The sequence below is a fragment of the Myodes glareolus genome, chromosome 15, assembly GCF_982192425.1.
Source record: "Myodes glareolus chromosome 15, mMyoGla1.1, whole genome shotgun sequence".
Classification (NCBI taxonomy): domain Eukaryota; kingdom Metazoa; phylum Chordata; class Mammalia; order Rodentia; family Cricetidae; genus Myodes; species Myodes glareolus.
In genome coordinates, this window is record NC_142040.1 from 77,377,656 (window position 1) to 77,392,533 (window position 14,878).

Sequence of the window (14,878 nt, forward strand, 5' to 3'; positions counted from 1 at the left end):
TTAAGCAAACCATTTTTGAGGTGTTAAAGGCACAAGAGGGACACTCTTTTGAGTGTCTCATCATTGGATGTGAGACCCCAAGCTTTAAACTTTCCCCCTGCTGCCAGACACCAGAATTTTGAGGAGATAGGGGTGTCTTTGACTGGATTAAAGTAACGTTTAGGCTTTCTAAATCCCCTGGAGTTTTGCTGTGGGGAAGGGAACATTGCCCGGAGGCCACCATTCTCTGAGCCAAGAGGCTCTTAACAGCAGCTTACCCCATCCAGAGATGCTTGTCTCCATCCAGAGACATAGCCTGAGCCCTGATTACTTTAAATTTAGCTTCTACATCACTCAAGTTCTGAAGGCTCCAGAGGAGAGACCTTAGTAGCAGAAGTCAGGAGCAGAGCTAAAGAAATGTGGGATGAGGACCTAAGGGCTTGGGGCTTGGGTTGGGGGCAGGCCTGACCCCTCACACTCTTCTCAGCAAAGTCATTATTGGAAGCTACTTTGGACTCGGGTCCTCTGTGGCTCTTCTTTACAAGATTCTCTGCATCTCCAGGAGGCACCTGCCCAACATCCATTCCTGGCTCTCTGCTGACCTGCAAGTCGTTGCTCTGGCCTTTATGGACTTCATAAAAGTCCCCAATGCTCCTAGGGAGGTGGCTGTGGCAAGCAGAAAGGTTGTAAAACAGGAAACCCAGGGCAAGCTGCTATGAGACTAAGGGGGTGGTGGGCCAGGGACTAGAATAAATCCTAATAGCCACAGACTCCAGCTGCTATGATACACCACTTTTCATCTCAGAGACTGGCCATTGAGAGACACCAAACCTTTAATAGATGCCAGGTCTTTCTTCTGCAAACCTAGGGGTGGGACTAAGCTGGAGTCTAGTCACACTAATGAGCCTGTAGGGCCAGCTTTAGGGACAGTTTACAGACCCTAAAGAAAGAAACTTAGTCTTGCTGGAACCAGACCCCTAGGATTGGTGGAGTTCCCTGAGTTATGATCCTCACCCTGAATCCTGGTTGCCAGCACTGGGCCCTTGCACACTGAGTGGCCAACTGCCCCACAAGCCGCAGGCCTGCCCTGGCCAGCACTCAGTAATTGGATTGTCCCGGCCTGCGCTGTCACCGCATTGACTTTCGCTCTCCTGGATGATATTATCGGGACGCGGAAGCTTGCCGCTGATGTGCCTGTCAAAAGGCTGCGGCAGGAGCCCCCGGCCTAGCAAGCGAGCATCAGCCAAGATAATTTGAAGTGAAATTTTCATTTTGACAGTAAACCCCTCAATTTCTAAAGGCTCCGCGCTTTGAGAGAGCGCTGGCAGGGGAGGCTTTGCGGAAAGCCCACGTCTTAGACTGAAAAGGGCAAAAGAACTCGAATTAGTTGTAATAGATAAAAGGGCAAAAATAAAGAGTCAAGGGTACTTGACAGTAATAGCGAAAGTGGAGTCTCAGGGGAGACACGTTGCTGCCCAAGCTGGGGCGCGAGGAATTTTAATGCGGCCGCCAAGCGCGCCCCCACACAACCCTAGACAAAGCCAAGTATTTTCAGCAAAAAAATTAGGCTTCACAGATGCAGGCGAGGAGTAGGTGAGATAAAGACGGGAGTCAGAAATTCAAGCTTTGGCCTAAGCCTGTGTCCTAAAAGCAGACAGATTTGCCTTGGGCGCACACACCCTAGGCTCTGATCAGTGCTCACCTCCACACGCCGGCCCTGGCCCCCAAATTTCTCCTCGGAGGCCAGAGGATAGTCGGTTTCTGCACTTGCCCAAGTTTGTAGCTCTTGGAACCTCTGGGCGTGGTCTCTGGCGCCTGCACCAGCTCTGGGAGTCCAAATAACAAGCTTCTAGAGCCCCAGCCCTTAGTGATCCTAGCGACTAAAGGAGTTTATTTGAGTAATCTGTACTACATTATGAATAAAGATATCAAGGGGGAAGGGGCGTTCAGCCACATTTCAGGGCGCCCAAAGACACATCTGACTTAGGGGAACAATCTGAAGGATGTGTGTGCTATTAGGTTCACCCAATCTTGGGGGCGCTGGTCAGGAGCCCCCGTGATGCCCAAGACAAGTGAGGATGAGGGCGCTGGAAAGGGGAAAGGTCTGGATTCCCCACCCCACCCCCGCGCAAGTGGAGCGCTGCGGGGGAGGATTTCTAGCCGCGACTTCCCCTGCGGGATGCTGTCAGCCTGCCCTGGGCGGCCGCGCGAGGCGGCAGCACAGGGACGCGCTCAGTCGCTCAGGCGTGGCGATCGCAAACACACTGAGAGGAGAGGCTAAATTAACGGCGCTCTTTACATAGAGCCAAATAAAACTGTAATCAGCGGCGCGTTACTTTTCATTAAGCGAGTCTGACAGCAGCATATTCAGACTCGACAAGGGAACAGGCGCGGGAAATATACGGCTCCCGGCCGGCCCAGTCTAAGATAATTCCTTAAGCTCCATTAACAACACGTAGCCGCAGGAAACTGGCTCCGGAAACCGTCTCCAAATCTAAAAGCTTTATCGACCCCTCAAACGCGGCTGACGGCTCCATTTTTTTTTTCTTTTTCTCTCCCTTTCCAAAAAATAAAAAAAATAAAAATAAAAAAAGAGTAAGGGAGAGACATACTGCAAGGTAATAGAGTTTGACACGACACCTTCTTAACTAGAGAAAGGCAGAGAAACCGGCCCTTAAATGATATTTAAAAGGCAACCAATTAAGATTTAAAGTGGTCGTCTCCTGAGATTATGCATGCGATTTATGCCACCTACTTCTCCCCGGGCATGCACGCCAGAGAGCTGTGGCAGAGCAGACAGCAAGGTATTCTCCCCACCCCCACTCCTCCCCTCTTCTCTCCACTAGGAGAGCAGGGGAGGCCACTGATTTTCCTCCTCTGAGCAAGGCTCTCCAGGTCCACCAGGAGATAGGGAAACTGTCTCCTAGGATAGGTCCACACACAGCTAATGAAGAGAGACTAAATTGCCTCTGCCCTCCTCACAGACATCTAGCGGCCAGAGCGAACTGGATGTCCTCAGCAGCCCAGAGTGGTCTTTCTCCTACAGGCCTCCATCACCGGAGCAGAGCTGGTGAAAAATATCAGACAGGACCTTCAAGTTGTCACCAAACAGCAGACTTCCACCAGGAGTGGCTGAGGCAGGGGTGTCCCACTTATTCTCCCCTTTCCACACCCAAGTGTCTCTCTTTTCTCTTCCCTTTCCAAAGTTCCAGCAGGATGAGTGGCTTCTCCGTACCCCCGGAAGTCACAAGACAGCTGCCTTCCTCCATACTTTGTTGACCTGACCTTTGTTCCCTCTGGTCTCCCAAGTGACAAAACTTAGGTCAGCACATAAGAAGTCAGCAAGGATCAAGGGCTGAGAAGAGGCTCTGTGACCTTTTAAAGGACCCTGGTGCAAAGCCCAGCTGGAAGGGACACCGAACAATGAACCCAGAGGGAGTGTGTGGAAAAGAGGGAGAAGGAGGAAGGGTGGAAGAGATGAGGAAGCTGAGGCCAAAGGGGTGAAGGAAGGCCGCCGAGGGGAGGGAGATTCATAAGATTCCTTCCCCATGTGTCTCATCAACCAACTTAGAAGCGGTGCATGATGAACCAAAGGTTTTTTTCTTTTAGGGAAAGGACCTCTTCTATTGGGATGCAGGTCAAGAGTCAGACTCTTAGAGAAAAATGTATAGCTCAATAAAATGAATTTTTAACAAAAGAGTCAGACTCTTAACCCAGGGGTCCTAGTGTTCTAACTACCCCTAGCTGTCTACAGGAGAGGACAGGACCTCCTTATTATCTCCTGAGCTGTTGTCAGGAATTACTCAAACCTGTCCTAGACAATCAGAGTCCCCTCTTCCCAGCACCTCGGCGACATGTCTCCTCAGGAAATCAAAGGCCAAGCATAGATCAGAACACCTGCCCCCTCTATACCTTACTAACCTGAAGGAAATTCTCCCAGGAGAGGAGGTCCCAGAAGGGAGGATTGAGAAAGAGTCCCCCAAAACACCTGCCCTGGTTCTTTTGATGCCAGTACCATGACCTTGGTGGGGTGGGGGTGCTCCACCCATTGTCCTGGAGTAGAATCCTGAAAAGAGAAACCCTGTTACCAGGTGCTGTCAACCCCACAGAGAATATCAGCAGACACTCTGGTTCCAGTTAAACTGGTTTATCTTTGCTTTTCAAAGGATTGCATTATTTTAAAACACATCTTCCTCATGTACATAACCACATCAAAACTGCAGCTATAAAGCAGAGGAAGGCATGGGTGCAATACTGTGAGGCACCCCATTTTCCACTGGACCACACTCTTCCTGGCTTATTAGGTGCTCATGCTAGGCACTGAACGATGCTAAGCCACCCTTGTCCAGGATCCGTGTGTCTGTGCAGGATTCCAGAATATTCCCTAGTATACCTCTTCGGTGAACACACCAGGACCTCTGTTTCTACAGCTGTCTGGCCTTGCTCCGTCTCTAGGAAGACATAACTCTGCTGTGGTGAGCAGAAACACACCTGCAGGTGGCCCAAGTCTTGGGTCTTGGTGGATAGCTGTGATTTTTTAAAATTTATTTATTTTGTGTACCTTGGTGTTTTGCCTACATGAATATCTGTGTGAGGGTGTCAGATGTTGGAGTTACAGACAGTTGTGAGCTGCCATGTGGGTGCTAGGATTTGAACCTGGGTCCTTTGGAAGAGCAGTCGGTGCTCTTAACCACTGAGCCATCTCCAGCCCCAGATAGCTGTGATCTATGAGAGACAAAGCTAAGGACAGAAAATAGCCATAAAGAAGACTGGCCCAGGGCCAGAGGCTATACCACTGTAAAAGACAATTCCCACTTAACTGAAGCACAGGGCCAGAGGTGTGATGTAAGTGGGAGCAAGTTGACTCATTTGTGAGCAGAAGTGTAGAGAATCATTGTCCAATAACAAGGGGCAGAAGCCCAAGCTTTAGCAGGATTCTGGGATAAGCTAGGCTAAAAGAGGCATAAGTTTCCAGGTCACTGTGCAGATGGCTGGGGTTATGGGGCACAGGGGCAATTGTTTGGGTTCATTTGGCACAGGGTGCCCAGAGGTTGAAGGAAAGGATACCACCGGCTACCTGAATAAAAACATCCAGAGCTAACAAAAGGACTTCAGGGAGAGGCATTTTCATGCATGATTTAACACCTCAGTCACCTAACCAAACGTGGCAGGAGAAATCGGAGCTAAGATTTTGCGTCAGGAAACCTTCTAGCTAAATTAATAAATTGGTAGCTTGTGGTCTAACAGAAAATGGAGAGCCACAGAACACACGTCCCCATGTGGTGCTGTAAGGGGATCTCCCTAGTCTGGGTTCTGAAGAGGGAGCCTGCCTTCCAGAGCATAGGTCAGGGTGTGGTTAGATGATCTGCACCTGTGCCCGGAGCAACGCGCTCGCTTCCCCATGGGCATCCACCTACTGGTTGGTTCCAGGAGGATTTGTAGGATTGCCCTGGGCTGCCAGGACTCTGTGAAGCCAGGAACCCTGCATCTGAAAGCACTCCATGATTGCTCAGGGTCCTGGGGTATAACCTCTGCCTCCCATCCCACCTCCCACAGCATGGGCGAGCCACTGAAGAGAAGAAAGCAGCTCAACCTCTAGGGGCTACTACCAGCTTCCGTCAGGCTTAGGGGAAGCTCTATTGCTTACACACACACACACACACACACACACACACACACACACACACACACATTCCTCCATGTGCACGCTCACACATGTGTATGTACACTGTCCTTTCTGTCATTTTCTTTGTTTCCTTCCCTCCCACCACCACACACCCCAGCATGTGCACATTCACACACATGTACTTGCACATACAAGACTGTAGATTGTCTGAACTTCATAGGACTGCAGTAATCCCACATAGGTCACATTTCAGAGCAGAAGGCAGGGTCTGCTGTCATCTCTTTCTTAGAAGGTGTTTGTTTTGTCCCTAGAAGCTGCTCCCTCACTCTCAGGAGGGTTGTGGGGATCACGACCACTGCCATCTTACGTAGAAGAGTCCTAGGAGGACAGTGGGGACCACCAACTCGACCACCAACTCTGCCTGGCCCTTGGCTTTAGTCTTATCACCTACTAGGACTAAGGGCATCTCTCAAGGTCTTGACAGAACTTGGTCAGATTCCACAAGGCAGAATTTGCCTCCAGCCATGACTCCTGGGGCTGCTCTCCGTTTTGGAAGACAGGTCCTTCCCCACTGAGACACTGCCTATCCCAACACACAAGTGGTTCACATTCACAGTCTGACTGCAAATGGGACCTTAATTAATGAATTTAATAACAGAGTCTCTTTTCATGGAACATTAGCCCAAGTTCAAGATAATCAGCCCGAACACAGGCCCCAGTTTTGCAGCAGCACATGCCTTGGGCAAGCGTGTAATTTATGTCACAGAGAGGAAAAGTCCAGCACACTATCAGGTGTCCTAGGACCCCTGGTACACTCCGCACAGGTGTCTGTGCATATTCGGCATCTCTAAGTCTCTGGTCATGGGCGTTCAAGGGAGGGATGTTAGGTTTACCTAGTTACCTGGCACCTGGGGGTCTTACCCCATTCATCTTGGATCATAGTCAGCATCCCTAGGCCTTTCTGGGTCTTATGAATGTAGCACATGAGAGAGGAGGCTGTGGTGCTTACGGCACAAGAACCTCAGCATTGAGGGTCTGCATCTGGTCTCCTAGTTGACATGGGCTGTTTGTATGGTGAGGAACAGAGGCCACTGTAACTGCCTATGGTGTAGGAGAGCACCTGAAGGCTGTGGGGGTGGGGGTGGGGGGTAACAAACACCTGGGAGTGACAGAGAACAACACATCCCTTATCCCTGGTGAGAATGAGGACCAGAGACTGGGGAGTCTGACTCCAGCACCCCAGACAGCCCAGGAGTGAGAAGGCATAAGCTACCCACAATGGGCCCCTTTACAGCAGGAAAAGAACCACAGGGCTTGGGAAAAGACATTGCCCACCCCCCCCCCACACACACACAGAGGGATGTAGCCACTGGACCTGCGTCCTCTCACCTCTGTCCCTTACTCAGGATGACTAGTATTGTAGCACTAGCTGGGTTCCTGGTGGCCAATGAGGCTGAGTTTGCTCCTTTTATCTCTATGTCAGCTAGGGCTGGTAAGGGTTATCAGAGCCCTTGCATCTCTGTACCTCTTTGTGGGGTACCACAAACACCAGTGCAGGCTGCAGAGTCTTTAGCAGGATGGCCTGGAGACCTTGATCGCATTTGCTACTTGTGTTTGGAAATCCTCAGAAGGAGGCCTGACTCACGTAATCCCTAAGGAGACCTCGACCCAGCAGGCGCAAAGCCCCCAACTCCACTTTCCCAGCCACACGGATCATGGTGGGGCTTTGCTTTCATTCAAGTGCTTCCAAAAATCAAAAATCACTCGTTCTTCTGGTTTGGAATACAGAGTGAGCTATTACCTTGAATGTTTACTGTTTCTTTCCTTGTACTTTATTCTGAAAAGCTTGTGTGAGCAAGTTCTCATGTGCATGTGCACACATATGCATACACACACACACACACACACACACACACACACACTCCTGTTATGAGAAGCACAGAGGTCTTCAGAATGGGCGGTTAAATAGACATGCTAACCTTTTTGTTTTTCAAACAACCTCGCTAGCTGATGGAATGTTCTCAGAGGGCAGTCTGTCCTAGCTATAGGTTACTCTTGCTGTGATGAAACACTATGACCAAAGCAGCTTGGGAGGAACAGGCTTATTTACACTTGCATGTCGTTGTTCATCAATGAAGGAAGTCAGGACAGGAGCTCAAACAGAACAAGAACCTGGAGGCAGGAGCTGATACAAGGTCATGGAGATGTGCCACCAACTGGCTTCCTCCCTCTGACTTGCTCATCCTGCTTTCTTATAGAACCCAGGGCCACCAGCCCAGGGATGGCACCATCCATAATAAATACATCAAACACTAATTAAGAAAATACCCTAGGGCTTCCCTATAGACCAATCTTCTATAGGCATTTTCTCAGTGGAGGTTCCCTCTTCTCAGATGACTGCAGCCTCTGTCAAGTTGATATTAAACTCACCAGCGCAAAGTCCTTGTGTTAAAAATAGGCTTTATTTTATCAACCTCCCTCAGAGAAGTTTCCAGATAGTAGAGGCATCTGTAGGTTCTCACTGAAGGGTTGTCCTTCACTTGACAGGTGCTGGCCCCACACCAGTCCCTTCCCTCCCAGGCCCAACCCTGCTATTAGGTAGATCTTGTGGGACAAAACTGGGAAATTATAGGGCTGCGTTTCTGGGTGGGAGGTACAGAACACAAAGTCATCAATAGATCAATAGACACTTAGAAATTATAGTTGTGCGTCCCTTAAGCAGACACTGGGGACATACTGTAAAGGCCAACTAGTGTTCCGGGGGCTGTGCTTGTTGACTTGTCAGTTATAATTCCAACATTGTGCTGTATTTCACTTACCTGTGAATTCTCACACCCTCTACTAAAGTAGGAAATATCACAGATCAGTCTTGGTCCTGGAGCCTAGGGTAAGACCCACCGAGATGATTCTGGGAATATTATGTCCTTCTTGCCCCAACAGGGTGAGGAGAAAGGCCTAGCTGGCTTCCCATCACACCCTGAGCCTTCTCCTGGCCCCCTCTGGTTTCCAAAGGCTCCCCCTCACCAATGTGCTCCAAATATCTGCATTACCAAACACTATCTACACCACTTCCCTGGCATCTGGGCATTAAGGGCCTCTCAACCCCCATGCACAGCTGAGTAAGAGCAGAACTCAGGGCAAAGAGCAACTGTGGCTCTAAGTCCTGTGTCAGAGCAGCGTGCGCTCCCAGAGACAGTCCAGGACTTCCATACTCTTGAGGGTCAGCTGGAAAAATCTTCCACAGAACATTAGAGTAATGATGTGTGCCATGGCCATCCCAGTACCCTGCAGAGCTGGACAGGATGCTAGTTATTTGTGTCTGAGGTCACCTGCAGGGCCACTTTCTCTGGGTGTATCATCTCCTGAGGGACAGGAAGGTGAGGATGGAGAGGCAGGCTTCAAGGCCATGGAAAGACAGAGGGCAGACAGGTTGCAAATCTAATGATGGTTGTGCGTGCAGATACAAGCCTGCTAGGCATGGCCTCTTCTTCCTCCCCCTTCTCCTCCAGACCAGTCCCCCCTTGGTTCCTCTCAAGGTTATACAAACACAGACCCTCTACGAAGCCCTAGTACCATTAGGCTAATGCAGAAGATAGTTTTAGGTGACCCAGTCAGCACTAAGTGCCAAACGTTCACCATCAAAGCAGAACCTGCATGAGCCTCCTGAGCTGATTTCAGGTAAAGCACCGGACACAGCCTCAGGATAATTGCTCCATATCAATGTGCGGGGACCTGGCTGCGTGGCTCCAGGCTCTAAATTTCCATGACCAGTCAGCCCCAGCATGCATCTGCACTGACCTGGCCACTGATAAGATCCTATCACCTACAACCACAGGGCTGTGATTTCTGGAGACCAGAGACCAAGCTGAGTCTGTGGCGGGCTATGACTCAGTTTATCAGATACCTGAGTAGCAACTCCAGGGTTTGAGGAAGCAGGTGTGGTACTGGGAGAGAGGGATGGAAGACACCTTACAGTGAGAGCCTTGGGGCTCCCAGCCCCTCCTGGCCTTCATTACTGCCCTCTTCCTGCTTGCCTGGAAGAACTGGTTCCACTATGGTTTCCTAGAAGACAATGAGTCTTCAAACCAGGGGATAGGAGTGAACCGGCCCAAGAAGAATCTCACCAGAGGACACCTAAGATGCCGCTGCACACCTCAAGTCTCTGGTTTTACAGAGTTCGTATGTTCAGTGACTTGTCTTAGGAATATAGAAAACTGGATCCCTGGGTTACCTAGAGCAGGGGAGGACAAAATGTTTGGGATTCAGGATTCCCTGGACTTTTTTATTCCTTTTCCACGTTTTCTGTTCTGTGTCTAAAGAAAACCTACGGTGACCCAGACAGATGGTTGCCTTATTTGGATACAGGGTCAAGAGGTAATTCAGAAAGTGAGGTCATTAGGGTAGGTTCTGAAAAGAATAGAAATTGTGAACAAGACACAGGCAAAGGAACAATGCTGTGAGAACAGAAAGATGCAGACTCTGCCAGCCCAAGGGAAGCAGCCTCAGAAGCAGTGCTGCAGTATTTCTCCCTCAGACTAAGTCTCCAGTAAGAGGCTAGAGCAACTGCAGTCAAAGCACCCAGGCTGTGGTGCTCTGCGGAGCAACTAGGGTGGATGAAGACAGGAAGCATTACAGAACCCTGGGCAAAGCGGTCAAGACCATGATGGGCACACCCACTGACACAGCTTACCTCAGCTAATGGGAGCTCACCTACTCCAGCCTGGCAGGGAAGGAATCAGCACAGGACAGTTGTGTAGCTGGGACAGTCTGTGGGGTCACTGGCAGTGGGGTCAGGATTTATCCCTACTGCTTGAACTGGCTTTTTGGAGACTATTCTCTTTGGAGGTTCAGTCTTGATATAGTGGGGAGGACCTTGCTCCTGCCTCAAAGTGATGTGCTAGACTTTGTTGACTCCCCATACCCTCTCTGAGGAGTGGGTGGGGGTATGGTAGGGGGGGAAGATGGAGGAAATGGAAGGAGGGGAGGGAGTGGGAACTGTGATTGGCATGTAAAATTTCAATTAAACAACAGTAAAAAAGAAAAAAAGAATCCTGTATCCTAACCCAGACAGCCCTTGATATAAGTATATCTAAAATCCACAAAGCACAAATCATCACCAGACCTCACTTGCCACACAGACACACACACATTAAGATACACACAAAAACATGCTTGCTACTTACACACTGTACTTGTTGTACTCTAGTGTCCAAACACCAAGAAGGAGTCGCCCCCAGAGACCACCTCACACACCACAGCCGATGCAAAAGCATGAGGATTTTATTAATTCTGTCATGGAAGGGTCCCTCAGCATTTGGGAAGCCGAGAGACCCCGACTAGCTGGTACAGTCAGACCCCGACTAGCTGGTACAGTCTACTTTTAAAGGAGAAGGCCCCATAGAAACAAGAGGGGTTGTTCCTTGACCATTATGATTGGCTTATTCGAAAAGGGCTAATACCAATAATTGGATGGAGAGCTATTGTCAGATCAGATGAGGTAAGAGGTCATTTTGACCCCGTTTCCCAGGGGACTGAGTCAAAACATACGTGTATGGGTAATTGTTCAGGAACTGAGTATGTGCATGTGTAGCTGTTAGGTCCTTGGTTCCCAGGGGAGGAGAGGAAGCACTAAGGCACAGAGGCTGAGAGGGTTTGGAATTGTCAGAAATGGCTTCAGAATTGTCTAAAGTCTTACATACTGACACATAAACACAAATACATTCATAAATACCACATACAAAATTAGCACCTAAACATACATACGTGTACACAATGCATACACATATAAGCACAAACACCAATGCATATGTGTATACACATGCTAACCACATGTCCCAGTGACCAGAATGTACCAGGACTCAGCAAGCCCTCCCTTAAAATGAGATTAGGGGTCTCCTGAGTGCATTTTCTCTCTGCTATGGCACTTCGTGCAAGAGTTTGGGCAATGGGATGTTTCTGTGGTTAATTGCTGTTTGAAGAGGCCCCGTTGCCCCAGTTTTCTGGGGAAAGTGCTCAGCTCTTAACCCAGTATGGCACCTGCCTCTACAGTGGTCTGTTAGGGAAAGAATGTAACAGCAGACACAGGGATCACAAGAAGTCAGATTTAGTTTAACCAGAGACAGTGAAAGTAAACTTCAGAGAAGATTGACTGTGGGCAGGAAGAGGGTCACTTCTTCCACTGTGCCTGCTGCTAGGTGCTGATTTAAACTGCCCACAGCTGTGGCCTCACGTTCTCAGCTGTGCTCGTGCGATTAAAGAGAGGCTCCCAAATGTACATATGTAGAGCCACAGAGAAACTTACTCCAGGAAGCAGTGAGAACCATCTGTTTCTCCCGGGTGAAGCTAGTCTACGTTGTCTTAAAAACAGAACAGGTTTCTGGAGAGCCGCTGTAGAAAGAGAGGTGAGGACAGAGCTTATGGGGGTCCAATCTCTCCATGACCTCCCAGTCTCAGTTTTCCTATCTTGTAGACAATAGAATCTGCAGCGTGCCTAAGAGAAAATTGACCCGAGTGGTTGTAATTGTAATCCCATCAGCAAGGGTTTCTTGGTGTCTCCGTCTCCCTGTTCCCACACTGGATCCTCCCTCCCCAATGGTGTCACCTGGAATGTTTAGGCACCTGTGTGGCTCTGTCGGCATCAGTGCTAGGAGAGATAAGATAGCTTCTTCACTGGCATTGACACTCCACGTGTGTCCCTGTCTCCTAAAAGCCAGAGTAGTCCTTCTCCTTGAGTATTGGACCATCTACTCCAACTTCATAAAGGACCCACAAGTCATTCTGGGACTCACAGACTTTGCTACCAATCTGGACCTTAGGAAAAGGTGCTGAGTTGAGACCCCTCTTCAGGCTTGATGATGCTATGGATGGATAGGTTCTCATTAAAATCCAAAATGCTATCATGCACTGTTGGATGGTGGCCTAAATGTACCAGTGTCCCAGAGGCTATCAAGGAACTAGAAATCCTTATCGCCAAAGATATCGTAAGTGTTGTGATGTCGTGGTGCACCGTGAGTCTCACATAGGGCAGTACTGAGGTGAACGAGCTGATCATCCCATGAGCTCAGAGCACACACAATTCTCATAGCATCTGTGAATGATTTTGGAGACCGTTGTACACTGTGCACACTGCACGGAGAACTGCCACGTCCAAGCGTGACCACCACCACCCCACCCCACCCCCCAGGTAGGTATCTTGTACCACAGACACCCACTGCAGCATGCCGGCAACTGCCTCACTCCTCTCCTGTCAGTGTGTACTGACCACATCAAGAGGCTGTGTGAGCAGCGGTCTGTGCATCTCAGAACATGGCACAGTTGCTCAGGGATCATGGCTGTGCCTCCGTGACCTCATCTCAGGACAGCTCTGCTCTGATAAAGTCATAAGATCTTCAGTGTGGGAGAGGGTGGTTAGATTATTAGATTCAGGACTCTGGATAGAAAAAAAGTATCCGATACCCCAGGTTCTCTGCATCCACTGGTGACACCCACCTCCCTCTGAAGGTGTTCTTCTCTTCTAGGGTCAAGACACTTTCCCCGAAGTGTATCCACAAGGCTTCTATAGATCGGTGAATACTGTTGTTCTGAGCCTCTGTTGTCCATATTGTCAGTCATAGCACAAAGCAGCAAGCACTGGTCCAGCGGGACCAGGAATGTGGCCTTGAGCTGGGACCACAAGTCAGAGAGCCCTACCTGCCATCTGTCTCTCTGACAGACCGTGGTATCCTGCATTTACTCTGGATGTCTTCCTGCCAGGACCTCATCTCCAGGGATGTGTGACTGCATTCCTGGCTGTCAATCCCCAGGTGGCATATGGACATGTATGCCCTTGGTGAGGGTCATTACTTGCTCTGCATGTTCTTGCGTGAAGGAGGAACTTGGATTGAGCTGTCACATGGAATTGCTCCATCTGCTTCAATGGACGATCCATCCGCCGGAGTGTCAGGGGGTAATAGTTCCTTTAGTCAAACTTTCTGTCACTATCTTGAGTCACAGGCAGGGAGTAGGGTAACCAATATGGAGGTGACAGCAAGTGTGTTTGAGAGAAACTTCAGTTTATAAGAGGACAGCATACTGCTCCCTGCTAAAAAGAGCCTGGCGGAACCCCCACCACAGTAGTTAGAGGGCCCCTGTCAAGCATGAGACGGGATTTTCAGATTAGCAGAGGACATTCAGGTGTGACTGGTTTCTGCTCTTGCATGAGCAATGTGGCTGCCCAGGCAGCTGTTTATTGTTAATTTTCTTGTTGATTCCCCCCCCCCCCCCTTGTTTCTTCTTTCCATATATCTCAGCTTTCCTGGCTTGGCACATCATCCCACAACCGGGCATCTGCTTCTCAATTGCTTCTACTACCTGATGGCTCATTGTCCAGCCCTCATTTGGTATTTGAATGGCCCCTCCCACGAACCTGCTGACTTGGCTGATTTTTCTCAGGTCAAAGGAACTTTGTGGGCCAAACCATACTTCTAATTCAAACTTGATTATGTAATTACAGTGTGAAACATATTATTTTTTTCCTCTTTATTTTTCCTCTCTCAGTTAACGGTATTTTATTGCATAAATAAATTATACATCCTGTAATTCATGCCTTGCAGCCTACACACCAATTAAACAGAAGCTGACATAGTCCATACACAGTGGCATGGAACTGTTTATTTCCTCTGAGCTAATAGCACCACCATTTAGCTACATAGTTGTCGTAAGCACTGGAGGAGGAGGTGCATCTCCCTCAGAGAGAACCCGCAGCTCTCTGCAGGGCTATCTACAGTACGTGTCCTCATGTCCCTAAACCCACTCAGAGCAGCAACTAGGCAGGACCCAAGGACACTGTCCCTCAGAAGAGGGTGCAGCTTCTCTCTCCCACTCTAGGGAAATTCCTTTAGACAAAGATTACCCAAGCAAATGGTCACGTGGCCTCTGACTCTGGCTACCTAGCTATTCTAGTTTGCTTTCTACTATGGTGATAAAACACTGACCAAACAAGTTTGACCAGGACAGGGTTTATTTAGCTCATTGGTTACAGTCCATCATTGAGGGAAACCAAGGCAGGAACTCAAGACAGTAACAGAGAGAATCAGGAACTGGAGCAGAAACGGTGGAAGAACAGGCCCATTGGTTTGTCACTCTGGTTTGTTCAAACTCTTTCTTTCTTTCTTTCTTTCTTTCTTTCTTTCTTTCTTTCTTTCTTTCTTTCTATCTATCTTCCTTTCTTTTTATTCAACTCAGAACCACCTTCTCAGGGGTGTACACAGCACACTCTGATTAAAGATGCCTCTA